General features: G+C 45.4%; 1 protein-coding gene across 3 annotated transcripts in view; it reads left to right on the top strand.

Moving 5' to 3' along the window:
* The window catches only part of RD3 (RD3 regulator of GUCY2D), a 50124-nt gene that overhangs the window by 14578 nt on the left and 20846 nt on the right, over positions 1-14700 (top strand). The gene's annotated exons all lie outside the window — the stretch shown is intronic.

The following is a 14700-nucleotide window of genomic DNA, read 5'->3' as shown; positions in this document are numbered from 1 at the left end:
AGAGAGAAACAAATTCCTGCATTGCCACAGGTAAATTAAACGATGCTGCGTACAACAAATATTGTATAACAAGCTTATTAAAATAGAGAAAACTTGGGCTGCAATGAACAGAGATGTGGGTAGAGATGTGAATTGATGCGTATGCCTCTGCTGATATTTTTGTGTACAGGGATATTTTAAATCAGCTTTGTAGTTGGCAGATTTGCCTTGTGTTGGACAAAGAAGTCAGTCTGGATGCAAGGAAACACTTTTCCCTGTAAGGATAAGTGGACAAGTCACCCAAAGGTGCTGCACAGCCTCCATCCTCAGGAGCACCCAGGATCCAGCTGCACAGTGCCCAGAGCAGCCTGGCCCCACTGGGCTGACACCGCAGCCCCTTCCCTCCCGGGCTGTCCCCTGGTTTCATCTCTGCTCTTGAGAGGACTAGGGTTTGCCCCACGGCCACAGCTCAACCCCACATGGCCCACAGACACCCAGTCACTCATTTCCTCCCACTCTGAGCATCTGGGACGCTGTGGGGGTGATGTTATCCCATTCCCTTACTTAGGAGACATCATTAGCAGTAAGTAATTTGCGTAATGCTGACGCCAGCACCAGACGAGGCGCAGTGAGGTTAAGCGGCCCAGGGAGGTGAGTGCATGCTGTGCCAGGAGGAGATTGCTGCAGGAGGCAGCCGGCAGGATGGCCGGGGATCAGCGTGGGGGGACTCCCTGCTCACTGCCAGCTGCCTTTCTGGGCATTCAGGGCAATGGAAGTGGAGCTTCCATCCAACAGTGCTAAGGAGCAGAGCTGTGAGGTTCCACCAACCCTGGAGCAGCTGAGGCAAACACCAGTCTGTGTTAAGGAGAGAAGGAAGGAAAGCAGAACTGATGAACCATATAAACTTCATTGGTTTTTGGAGCTTTGCAGTGCTGTGAAGGGAGATGTCAGCTCCCTAGCAGGGGAATTACAGAAGCCAACTTCATGCCACGAGCGCATGTGTTTCTGCTGGGAGATCCTGCAGGGGTATAATGCAGGGATAAATAGAAAGGGCCATGACTGTAATGCACAGCTATCTGGGGCTTTCCCAGCGGAGAAGGGGTTATAGGGATTTTGGAGGCTTGTCTTCCACACTCTGGGGTGGCTGGAGGGGAGAGGAGGGGCTTTCCAGCCTGCATCTCCACAGTGGTGCGCTGGGGATTCCTATTAGAGTGGGAATCACAGAGAGATATGGGCTGTGAATGTAACCTTGTATACAGGGCTATAATGATAACAGCTCTGTGACCTGCACAGGTGCCACCTTCTTGCACTCTCCTGCCCATGAAAAGGATCCATCTGGCCAGGGAGAGCTATCCTTTCCTCACCTTGGTTTCTGCACTATAGTGTACACCAGTGTGCTCAGCCTGGCTTGAGAGAGGCTGAACTTGCATGGAATTTAAAAGCCAAAATCTTGGTACCACAGGAACCTCACTAAGTGTGCTTTTGTTGTGTTATATGTTGTTTTTAAGCAGAGCTATTCTTAGAACCACACTCACTGACAATTAGAAGGTTCTGTATGGAGTCTGTTGGAAGAGATGAATTTTGCTTCTTAACTGTAGTGACATTTAAAAAAAAAAAAAAAAATTCTCTCTTTGTTCTGCCTTCTTACCTGAAGTAAAAGCCTGCTTAAATCAGTTAACCATCAGCCTACACTTCAGAATAATGCTGCTAAAAATGAAGCGTAAAATTAGCCTGTCATTTTGCTGTCGCTCACATGGGATGCGAGCTATCCTTCTGCAAAGCTTTTACTTTCCAGTAACGTGACTTTGTGGTGGGTGGGTGCAAGGACTTGCAGCACTGGCCACCCCTGTCAGTGCAGCCATGTGTGCAGCCAGTGGGTAGAGATCATCTCAGTTTAGGGCTGTTCTCTTTTTGTCACCTCTGATTGCTCACTGCTGGGCCCCTCCGGGCTGCTCTCTGGCAGAGACGTCAGTGTGCCAGCAGCCCACCCCTGCTTTCAGGCACCAGCCCACACCGATCCCAAACTGTCTCTCTGCTATGAAAGCTTCTTTCTTTCCAGAGACAGGAGTGGCTGCAGGTAAAACACACTGATGCCCAAAATACCCCCTCTCCTTGAACATATTCATATAGTTTCTAGTTCATAGCTCTTTCTCACTGAACCTTAAAACTCCTGCTGGCGTCGGAGGAAGGAAACAAGGCAATGGAGCTGGGCTGGGAGCTGCCAGCCTGGGACACCCCACCCAGCCCCACAGCAGCCTGTGGGTGGGCAGTGACATCCCCCACGCGCTTGGCTTCGTACACCTCCACACATCAAACAGCCTGTGTTTGCAGAGTCACACTCCAGTGACAACAGCAGTTTCTTGGCTCAGGGAAAGCAGCATTGCCAATGCCACAGAGAGCTCCGCATGGCTTTGCTACTGGTGAGTGGCGCTGATGTTTTCCTAAAATAGGTGAAACAGTTTTGACACACTGTCAGAAATAAATAGAAGGGTTTTTGTTTGTTTGTTTGTTTGTTTGTTTTTGGCAACTTGACCTTGTAGGAGGTGGAATTCACATTCCTGTGGCTTGCAAGTTGCTGTTCCCTACTGTGTCCTAGTGCCCCAGCGCTGGGGTAGTGTGAGCACACAATGGGCAAGGCAGGGGTGGATGCCTATTCTAAAACCTGCTGTTAAAAAAGGAGGAGCAATATAATTGAATTTAAAAGGCATTGGTCCATCTTCTCGTTGAGCTCTTTATACAGCATAGTCATTCCTTCTTCTGAGTTTCCTATTTACACACTTATTAAACCCAGCTGTCTGGCCCTTATATTCTGTCCCCTTCAAGACAGCCACTAAATATGTGTTCAAAGCCCCAGGTGTGTACCTGCAGCTTTGTGCATAGCAGGGCAGGCAGGAGCAAGATCTGGTAATAGAGAACAATGGGAGTTCACAGCTTCCTGCTATTTCTGCTGCTCTCAGATGCTCCTAAAGCCTGGTGCTTCACAGCCATACAGTGATATCTGCAGTGATTACACTCTGTCTTTGCCGTTTCTGTTTCTTTTCTTCTTTTTTGCTGATATGAAAGACTCACTCCCTGCCTCTGTGCCTTACTGCCATTGAATTCCTGCAGCACAACTCCTGACTCCCAGAGTGCCTCAAGCACAGTTTATCCAGTGATATGAGGTCTTATTCCCCAGTCTAAAGCCAAACTGGAGTTTTGATGTGTGTGATGAGCACAGGCTGAGCATCCCTCCCTTTGCGTGTCACTGGCTGACCTCTACCAAAACATTAACCTAGCAGTCATGCCACATTCAGCTGTGAAACGAGTGCTGGTGCCCTCAGCCCAGCAGAAGGCCCAGCATTACATCTCTAATTCATTATGTGCTGGCTTAGGGAAGTGTCTGGATCCTTGGCTGCCATAAATTGTTAGGATTGTGCTAACCTTGGCAGACCTACCTGCCCTTGCAGTGCATAATCGCCCCTTAGGAGCCCGTGCCATTAACTAGACAGATGGTCTTAATCCCTCTCTTCCTGGCTGGTTGTGCACATCATGACTGAGACTTACCAGACCTCAAGGACTAAATGTCACTGGAAATCGAATGACCACTGCCTGTGCAGCTGTCCCTCTGGCCAAGTTGGAGCAGGTGGCAGGCAGGAGACTCTCCATATGCTACCTGCTCTGCCACTGGGAAGAAGGCAGGTCTTCAGGACACACCTCTGTAAAGAATGAATAAGCTACCCATGGATCTAAATAATAGCTTCAGTAGCCAGGAAACACCACGAGGAGTAAATACACAGGTAGATCTGCCCCAGACATCTGGATCAAGATGCTGAGAGCTCCTGTAAGGGATGAACAGTGTTTCTGCTGAAAGCAGCATTTCTCACTGGTGTTATGCTGTCATTACAGGTGATATCATAACACATTTGTATTTTTGTTTGTCAGGCTCTGGTATGCGTGAGAGGAAAAAAACAAACAAGCAGAAGTTCTGTTGTACAAGCTCAGCAAACACTTCAGCTTACACAACTCTGTGTTTCTTCCTTCTTTGTTCCCTCACGCCACTGCCTCAGCTGTTTTTGAGAACTGGCCCTGCTACTTTCAAAAGTGCCATGCTGTCCATGGGAATTGCCCAGCTGGCAGCAAGAAGTCCAGTGGAAGCTTCTTGTTGTGCCAGTGTTCCCTCCACCATCACCTGTTTCCATGTCTCTTGGTCCTGTGATGCCCACATAATTTCCTCTGCATTCACCTGCCTGCTTTCTTATGATGGCACACGAAGCACATCAGTTCAGTGCCTAGGAGTGGGCCCCCAGAGTCAACGTGATATTTTCGGCCGCCCTCTGGGGCACTTTTCAAATCCATAGCAAAACCTTTCAGTAGAGTTAATGAATCATTCTGCAGTTTCTGGAATGCTCAGACGTTTCAGAGCTAATCCTCCTCTAACTCCATCAATGAAAACACATCAGCATTTCTCCTTTTCAGCTTCTTTGCATTTGATGTACTGGTACAAGACCAGGTTCATTCTGGCAGAGCTGAATTTCATGAATCATGGCAAGCCACTCTCTGCAGAGATGATAATAGATCTAATATTCTATCATTATCCCCCAAAGCATCAGGAATGTGCTGGGTAAATATTTGCAGCAAAATGAGGCAAGTTGAAATTTCCAGCTAGGCTTCCGTCTCCGGTGCCTGAGCTGGGTTAAAATCTGACCTTCCACTCTTATAGTTTGGGTGTACAACAGACACAAACGATTTGCTCCAAGCAGGGCTGGCATGAAAGTAAAGATATGGGGGAGACATCCCTAGCAAGAGTTTGCTGTCATGTACTCAAAGGTTTGATCCTATGGTGGTGTGAAGAGAGTGGACTCAAAACACTTGTGGTGGTGATTCACTTTAAGCTGAATATTGTATCTTTCAGGATAAAAGTTGCAGTCATAAGAAATGTACCTCACTGGAAGGCAAAACAGATGAGTGAGATATTAAGGCACCAGATCTGCTAGAGTGACTCAGTCTCTCACATGTACACATGCTGTATTTCATGGCACAGTAATAATTACAGATGCACTGTTTATTTTAGCCCAACTTCCTCCACAATCGCTAGATCAGCAACAAAACATGAAGAAGACCATTTCTCCACCTGTTCCTGTGAAGGGTAGTGTAGCCCTTTGTAAGGAGCAGCTTCACAGCTACAGAGAGCCCACTGAATCCTTGAGGCAGACAGTCCATGTCAGCACCACAATTCAGCCCCAAAACTTCTTCACACCATGGTTCCTATAAGGATGTTGGGCTGAAATCTGAGCAGGAACTGCAGCCATCTGTCCTAACTCAGTTCAGAGCCCAACATTCCTGTGGTCTGACCCAGAAGACTGGAAGGTCTTTCATGAGTCTCAATCTGTGACAGGCCACGATGGAAGAAGGCAGAGCAACGCCTTGATTGCACTGTTCTATAAAGACATTGAAGACATTGGGGTTGGTATTTCTATACAAGGCACAAAGACTGCTGCTTCGTGACAGTTCATAAGCACTGCAAAGTTTCATTTCTCCAGTTCAGGGACCTGGTGGGAACTTGGGTACAAGGATAAGTGCTTTCATCCCCAGCCAAAGGAGGAAGGCTAGTCTCACAAACTGTACAGTGAGCACGTTGAGGGGCAGTGAGGAAGATGGACCACTTTTCAAGGATGTAGACTGCCAGCTGCTGGGCACCAAAATCTGAGGAATCAGTCTGCTGCTGCCAAAGTACAGCCCATTCCTCAGAGTTCATGTCACCTCTTTGGACACTACCATCAAGATGATTTGTGATCTAACAGCAGCAGGAGGGAAAGCTAAGATGCCAGTTGGATCTTCTGCAATTTGCATTAGCAATAAGCAGCTGAAAGAGGACCAGCTCGTTTCTTTTACATTTTGCTTTTTGTCAGTAATTTTCTGGAGATTCCTCTAGCTGTGCAAACTGCTGCTAAAGCAGGGGTCCCCTGAGGCAGCAGCATCTAGCCATTCCTCTTCAAGACTGTAGCTTGGTCACTGAGGTTTCTGTTTCATCTTTTGCTAGCACTTGAGGTCTGCATTAAAAAAAAAAAGAAAAAAAAAAGCCAGCATTGACTATTATAGCATGTATTATTTAGGAGAATTGGGAAAAAAAGAGTCTTAGAGAAGGAAGAGTGTTCTTGCAGAGTCTGCTCTGAAATGGTCTCTTCTTGGTAGGCAAGCAGTGAGCAGACAACCATGCCACAGTAATATCATAAAGGAAAGGGGGAATATCATTTTAAAACCTTTCCTTCCCTCAGGGCTTTGCTCAGTAGGGTCGGGCCCAGGGTGATGAGTCCCTGCTTTTATCATGGATCCCAGCCTGGAGCATGGCTCAGTCCCCACTCCCTGCTGGTGGCCTATTGCTGCAGACTGCAAGCAAGATGTGTCCCTTGCTGAAACAAGGGATGCAGAGCACGGCCCCCTTAGATACTGCACTGGGAGTGGCACCTACTGTTGCATTTCAAACCTCTTTTTTCTCTGTAAGACTGGAGAGGCTGAGTACAGTGGGATAGAGACTGTCTTTTTACAGAGAATTATTTGAATGTAACATTGAACAGTGATGTTCTTTTTTTTTGTTTTCTGTTTTTGCTAACTTGCACAAGGGAATGGCTTGTCTTTTCTTGATATAAGGGGGTGGACAGCTTTAGCAGATGAAAAGAACGTCTTGCTTCTGCATTTTCTCTCCAGACTGCCTCTGCTCTTTCTCTCAGAGCTGACTTATCACTCAGTTCTCAGGTTTTCAGCACCTCCAGCCCCCCTTATCTCAACAAATAAACCCACCCATGAAACATATTTTTCACAGTGGAGTCAAAGATACTGAGATCCTTCAAGTTCTGGGATTTCCTTGTAGGTAAGGTGCACAGTGAGTTCAGCACCTTGTGAAGTCAGAGCCTACACTGAATGAGTTTTTTTCCTGAGACCACATTCTCTAGCACAGTAGCTGTGATTTGCTTGGTCTGCATATGCGGAGGAAATCTTCACTGAGGTCAGCATTGTTTCCCATTTTTCCCTTCAAGTTCCTACAACTAATCCAGGATCTAATATCCCTCTGAATTTTCAAACAAGCTTCATCTTCAGAGAAGATATATCGTGTGCCTTGGAGGCATAGTGTATATATGTCCAGTGTCTGACCTGGGAGTTGGGGTTGGCCCTCACTGCTTCATCTCACAAAAAAGCAATGCTCCAGAGACACATTTATCTGCCTTTCTTGCAACTCTGAGCGCTAATGCTGCTCCTCAAACTGAGAATAGATTGTCTTCATCTTGATAGCTGTCAAAAAACAGCATGGACCAGAACAGCAAATCTTAGTGCAGGCCAAATCCTTCTGTTGGTTGCATGGACTTCTCTGCAACTACATGAAAGTTAATGGCACATCAGGGACACTGTGGTATAGAGGTAGTACCGTAACAAAGAAGGGCTGGTTGAAAAGACACTTTTAGAGCTCTCTCTGGTTCCCTTACCTCAGTGTAATTCCAATACAGTCTCACAGAGAGAGCCTGGCTCTGCTGGTAATTTTTATTAGTGTCCATTGGGACTGACAGGAGAATATATTTATATCATTTTGCAATTACTTTCTTGTCAGGAAGGACCAAAAGCACTTGGAGTGAAGGCTTGAGGAAGAAATGCTTCGAACTAATGGGAAAAACAGCCCAGAATGAAATTCAATGATGATGAAAGCAAAATGATGTATTCAGGAATGTACAACAATATATATGGTGGAAATATTGCAAAATAAGACTCGGGGGTCACAGCAGGTCATAAGATAAATACAAATCAATAAAATGATACATGTTCTTCCTGTTGACTTGGTTTAAGAAGGAGACAAATCGTGTTAATTTATGTGAAGCAGAACTTATGCTACATCTAAGGAAACATGCTGTTGTTGTGGAAATTGTGAAGCACAGCTAGTAGCCAGAAGAGGCTGCAGGACCCTTGACAGTGGTGATTTAACAGATTAGATGAATGGCTTTCATGCTTCATACTGCTCAGCCATGGTGGTGGGTGAGGTGGCCTTTCTGGTCACTTCTTCACTGGTGCCTTCTGGCTGGCCTGGAGTTGTTCCTGCCTTCATTTGGATGCAACCTCACCCTTAAATCCTTGTTTGGGGGAATATATTTTCACTGCAGAAATAATCTCCTGGTGTCTATTGGCAGTGGGAATAAGGCCTGGAGGGAGAAAGTTTTTGCTCTGCACAACCATTGTACAAAGCTGCTGAACATCTCCATGTGGAAGAAGAGGTCATCAGAGGGCATCTCAGCAACCACATGCTCATAAAGTCCTGTGTGGACTCTGCAAAAAGGAAAGAGAAAGTGGCATTCTGTGGACATATGTTAAGAATAGAAAAAGCAGCCTTGAGGAAATAATGTAAGAGGATTGGACTTCGCAGCACTCATGTACACTTTGAGCAGATCCTTCTCTGCTAAAACAGAGATTATTTCAGAAAGTTGCCAAGCAACACAGGGGCCCAATATTGTAAAGTCTATATAATGCACATATTTGCTTCTAAAAAATGAAAAGAAGGCCAAATCAAGAACAAAACCTTGCTTTTCTGAGCTTCCGTTGTGTTTCTTGTCCCCCTCTACTGCTTTAACACAGGACCCCTCTTAAGTCCCCCCTATTCCTCTTTTGCTTCATTTTCTGTCCTGCGTACAAAGGGACAATGAAAAAGCATAGAAGGAGGCGAAACTGTAACAACACTGCAGTAAATAGGGAAATACCAGTAAATTTAGACATTAGTGTGTGTTTGGGCATTTCCATATAGATCTTGATAAATGCAGCCCAGCTTTGCACCAGTTTTGTATCTCCTTTTGTTGAAAGGGTAGTTGCTGTAAAGCTCACAAGAGGGGAAAAGGAGGGGAAAGAGAAGTTACAGAATCACTGAGACATTAAGTTAGTTTGGAAAGAGCACTAAGGTTATCTAGTCCAACCACCAACCCATCACCCCCACTGCCACTAAACCATATCCCTCAATGCCACATTTACCCTTTTCTTGAACTCTTCCAGAGATGATGACTCCACCACCACCCCAGGCAGCCTGTTCCAATGGATTTAATGGTATACTTTTGGTCATTTTTCACTATTTTAGGTTGTACTCATTACTCTGAGGGAGCCTGTGAACAAAAGACTTTAAAGCTGCTGCTGTGGAAGTGCTGAGGATTTGCAGACACTGTGTATTTAGAGGGGTGGGAGGCAGAGATCTGTGCTCAGTCCCAGTCATGCTTCCCCTTCATTTCTTCTGTGCAGACTGAGCCTGAAGATCCCTTTCCTCTCCATTCAGCAGCACACTCACTGTTTCTTTATGTTAACGCAAAGGCCAAGCAATAATTGAAATACTTCCTTCTTTTTTGAAAATATAGATGTTTTAAACTTCTTTTTCCATCAGCAGATTGTTGGAAAAGTTGTTAGCCTCTGAAATGTGGTTAATCTTTGAACAAATAGACTTTAAACAGCATGCTGTTGTCTAGCAACTATACTATAAACAGCCCTCCATTTGTCTCCTGTGGGTAATCACTGATTTCTCGGGGATTAAAGCTTAAGTAACACTCCAATCTAGGTGCGTGCATCAGACCACGGCGTATTACAGCAGATTATTCCTCCTGGCATACAGTTTGCTTAACCATTTAGAATCACAACAGACAACTGATAGCTGCAACGATATGAAAATGGGCACTAGCTTGTCAAATAATTAATATTTTGAGTCAGGACATAGAATAGATATTGGCAGGCTCTAAAGCATTTCTGTCACACAGTAGGGTGGGATGGCAGATAAGCATCAAACTAGAAGATCTTATCTAGGCTGAGCCTGATTTGTTCCAAATTTATCTTGCTAGCTGCTGCCCACCAGCTTCAGTGCACGCTCTTGCATTTGCTCCCTCATAACACAGGTATGAAGTTTTGCCTTCCAGCGATGCACAGAACTATGCTGCAGTCATACTGCAACTCACAAAGGCTCCAGATTGGTAGAGCTGAATGCCTACGTGTTGTGAATTTAACAGATGCATCTGCTTCCATAGATCACTGTCTACTTAAGAGACCAAAACCATGTGTTGTTGCTAAATCACTGCTTTTAACACCTTCCCTAGTCAAGCTTCCCTGCTGCCTGTGCAGTCTTTTGTTGCTGGTAGCATAATGCTGGGTAATGGTTGGATGGGTGGCCTGAAGCTGGCCGCAAGGAAAGAGCAATTGTTCAGCTGAATTTAAATAGGAGTGAAAAAAAAAAAAAAAGGAGAGAGAGAGAAATAAAGAAATGACGGGCTCTAGATTTAGAATAAATCTCAGCATCTGTGGGATTAGAGTTTCAAATGTTGACCTCCCACGCAGAAAGAAATACAAGTCTGTGGGTGGCTAATGCTACATTTCCTTTATAAAATAGAGGTTTAACCGAAGGAATTATAATCGGGACATTTATCTTAAGATTTACCCTTAAGAATTCCCATTTTGAAGAGATCAAGTTTGACATGATCTGAAAAAACAAACTTTCACTGGCGTTTACCATTCCTAGCCTGCCCTGACGAGGCTTGCTGGGAGCCTACAGGCAGCCACTGAGATTTCTCTTTGTCCTGGCAATTCTCAAGCTTCCCAGGGTTTAAATATGTAGTCAGGAGGAAGCAGATACGACACATTCAGTTCACCTGTCAAAAACCTGGTGTGCAGCAATGGGTAAATCGTTGTGACTGTGCCCTGCTTTTCCCAGCCCAGCTGAGCTGGAGCAGCTCCTGCAGCTTCTGCAGCAGCAGACCCCTCCGTCTCCAGAGAAATCAGAGAAAATATGGGGGAGCAGGGAGCCTGGGACTGAGCCAGCGTGGGCATTGCAGTACACCAGCTTTTGTTTCCAGCTGTGCCCAAAGGCATCTGGTGCTCATGGCCAGCATACGATAGCATGGCACGTTGATGGAGCAGCACGAGAGGCAGCACAAACGCTGAGCTGAAACCCATATTGACACCAGTACTTTCCCAGGAGTGAGGCTGAAGACATAACAAATATGTCAGGGAATGTGGGCTTAATACAAATTCCATCAGGTTGCTTCTCTTTGGAGTACCATCACTTCAGAAACTTTTAGTAAGTGGTCGTTAGCATTGGAAAGTGGTGATCCTACTTTCCTAACTGTATGACGTAGGCTTTAAGATCTTACCAGGTAGTGACAAGGAGATTTTATACCCTGCATCTTTTCTCAAACGTTTTGATGAAGTCCCTGAAAGACCCATAAGGATACAGGCACATTCTGAAGCTCAGAAGAATGGGCACTTCTTTCTCTAGGAGGTACAACACTGTCATCCTGCTGGGGCTGATGTGGGGTTTCAGTTTCTGCCTCCAGAGGACCTTTCACTGTTGTGTTCTCCAGTCTCAAATCCCCAGAGCAGTTCCCTAATGGTCCATATCTTCTCCCTTCCCACTGATCTCTCCCACAGGAGATGCTTCTATTAAAGCTGATATTTCTTGCACAATGCATCCCATAAAAATTCAGTGGTATAATTAGTTTATATACTGTGTGGAGCAAAAAAAGACTATTGTTATTCTTTGTGTATCTATATTCATTTGAAGAAATGTAGCATTATTATCCTTCCTTCCTTCCTTCCTTCCTTCCTTCCTTCCTTCCTTCCTTCCTTCGTTCCTTCGTTCCTTCCTTCCTTCCTTCCTTCCTTCCTTCCTTCCTTCCTTCCTTCCTTCCTTCCTTTCTTCTTTTTTCCTTTCTGTTGTCAAACTCCCTTTCAAGTCATCTCAGATCCCTCTGTTGATTTCAGTAGACTCTGGAACAAGAGTCCAAGAGTACCAGGTCAGCCTGGTCTAGTGGTTGGTGACCCTGCACATGGCTGGGGGGTTGAAACTAGATGATCATCGTAGTCCTTTTCAACCCAGACCATTTTATTCTATGATAAGAATATGGGACTCTAGAACCGAGTACGGGCAAGGTCTTGGCCCTGTTGAATTTAATACCAAAATTCCTCTTGTATTGAGCAGATCCAGAAGAGAACAGTTTGAAACCCATTGGGGTTAATGAAAAATTTGTCAATAGCTGTCTGTTCTCCAAGAAACAGTGTAAGATGACATGATGCATGTTAGAGTAAGACAAAGAAAAAAAACCTGCAAATACAGTGTGAAAGCAGCTGTCTTTTGTACTGGAAGAATTTTCCTCATACAAAGAAAATCACTGCTTAGAAAATTAGTACTGCAGGTAAGGCTGATGTCATAGACTGTGTCAACTTTAATATCTTTTGGAGATTATTATATGTTAATAGTTTACATTAGGAACCAAGCAATCAGACAGAGTGCAATTAAGCGCATAATCACAGATATTTTTGACATCTGTCTACTATTAGGTTCCATAGCATTTTTTTTTTGCATCTCCCACCCTGCAGCCTAGAGCTTTCAATTAATTTACTGTGACCATCTGTGTTGTAATTTTTGCTGCTCAGCTTGCCTTTCTACATCTGTTTTTCAGCTGAATATTTCATGACACTTCATCATTTTCACTCATTGTGCTAAAAACATGGAACTAATATTTGCTCAGTTAAGTCGCTCGGTTAAAATAATCGGCAATTAAGCAGCCCACCGCACTGCTGTCAAATGCTCTTTCTAACGGCGAACAGAAAGGCAAGAAGGAGATAACATTTAAAAACTCCTTATCAGATTGTCTGGTGCTGTTGAGCTGCAATGCAGAGTACAACCATTGGTGGTTCCACCAGCTACTTAGGGTGCATGCTTATGGGATGTCTAAGAGAGAAGGGGTTATGTTGTGGCTGGAAGGCTACTGTGCTGCTCCCCAGGTGCACGTATTTTCGAGGGCCTGAGCCCTCCAAGCACTCAGGGTGCTTGGAAGCACAGGAGGCTCAGAGTGCATCCAGCCTCTCTTCATTCTGTCAGTAGCAACAAGCAGTCAGTGCTGCTGCAGCGAGTGGACAATGGATGCAGCAATGAAAGATTTGTAGGCTTTTACCACCTGCTCCCATCGAGATGAGGGGTGCAGTGCTACCAGCAGGTAATTCCCTCCACCTCCGTCACTCCACAAAGCAGAGATTTTCTATTGCTTTGCCTTTGAAATGTTTTGGTTCAGGGCTCGCTGTCTACAACACATATTTGCCCAGGATGTACGTCTTTGATGTGAATTCACAGCTTCTGCTTATATTTTCTTCCCTTAAATTTCTTCCTTTGTTTTAACTAACGCACACTGTAAATGATATCTTCCCATTCCTGGCATTGCAGCAGCCCATGATTATGTTTTCTGTGGCTTCAGGATCTCTAGATTTTAGTAATTTTCTCCTGAAAGAGGGATGGGAAGCAAAAAAATGCCATCAGAGCCTCCTCAGACACAATGCCAAGCTTGTCACAGGAGCTCACCTGAGCTGACAGGAGAAAGGCTGCTCACTCAGAGCTATCCTTGAAAGAACATTATGGTATGATTATCTGAAGACAAAGGTCTTCAAGTGATGCAGTCCCTTGTGAAGTACAGCTCTTGCTGCAATAGACCTATCTAACAGATTGCCCTAAGAAACACCAGCGCGTTCTCTTCTTCCTCCAGCTGTGCACTGGAACACCATGTCTGAGCACCCTCCTCTACTCACCCTGGTACAACTATTTGGGTTGCTTTCTGCCCCTTGGGGCAGGAGGCAGCCATCAGCAGATGAGATATCTGACCCAAGCCATTCAGCCTTGATGTTCATGGCCTCATGCCCGTGACCGGTAATGCAATATGGAGGGAAGAGAGGGCAGCCCCACAGTGTGGGAGGGGGGGGAGGGGGGGAGGGCAGAGAGAGAGAGAGATGCGCTGGAAGAGGCACGGCAGCCTCACCGACTTTTCTCAAATGAGCCTCAGTGCAAAAAGGCTGGGGACTGCAGCTGATGGCTGAATGGACTTTTTCTTTTTTGCTCATAGTGCATTCGCATGTGGGTGGGCTGACTGGATTTGAAGTAAACAGCAGGAAGAAGATCTTCCCAGTGAATGAAAAACTGCCTCACTGAGGGAAAACAACCATGACAGAAATATGACAAATAGCTCTGTAAGTGGCACTTTTCTAAGGAACATTTTAAGCCTTTGGGAAAGGCAATGTTCCCTCTGTGAGCCCCATTATATTCAATGACACACTTCAATTACCTTAGCCAAAAGCCAACAGGGCCAGTAACACATCATACTTGCTTTCTGACAGTGATTAAGTGAGATTATTTGCTCATGGTCAAACCTATGCAGAAGATAGTGGCACTTTAATTGCTGCTGATCAGAGAAGTCCATCTTGAGTGCCAGAGCCAGAGATCTGTGACTTTGACACTGAAACATGAAGGTTCTGCATTTAGCATCATAGGGGCTGAAGGTGCAGTGCCACTGACGTGCTCAGATGAGTGGGGGCACTAAGCAATGGCAAGAAGCAGCAGAGCCAAATGGACTGTACTACAAATTACCGTATGGTGAAATTTCATTGCCACGTGTCGTGGAAAACAGCTCTGAATACAGCTCTACTCCATCTTTATTAGCAGAGAACTGCTAAGCAACTGATGGTTTGACTGATGACCGATCAGCTCGTGTCATATTGGCGCAGCAGTGCAGGAGCTCTTGCTTTCAACTGCTATATAAGAGAGAGGGGAGATGAGTGCTCTCTCCCGTACCTCCAAAGCAATGCTCCTGAACATACTTCCCAACCACCTGTGTGTGCGATTCGTGGCAGGAATTCCCCAGAAATTCACTGAGCTGAAAAGTTACCTGGAGCCTGAGTTCTGCAAAGATGGCCTTTGTT

Source organism: Centrocercus urophasianus, unplaced genomic scaffold, assembly GCF_019232065.1.
Source record: "Centrocercus urophasianus isolate 14NV4802_14NV808 unplaced genomic scaffold, USGS_Curo_1.0 seq_10, whole genome shotgun sequence".
Taxonomy (NCBI): domain Eukaryota; kingdom Metazoa; phylum Chordata; class Aves; order Galliformes; family Phasianidae; genus Centrocercus; species Centrocercus urophasianus.
The sequence above is the reverse complement of the archived record's forward strand: the minus strand, read 5'-3'. Positions and strand labels throughout refer to the sequence as shown.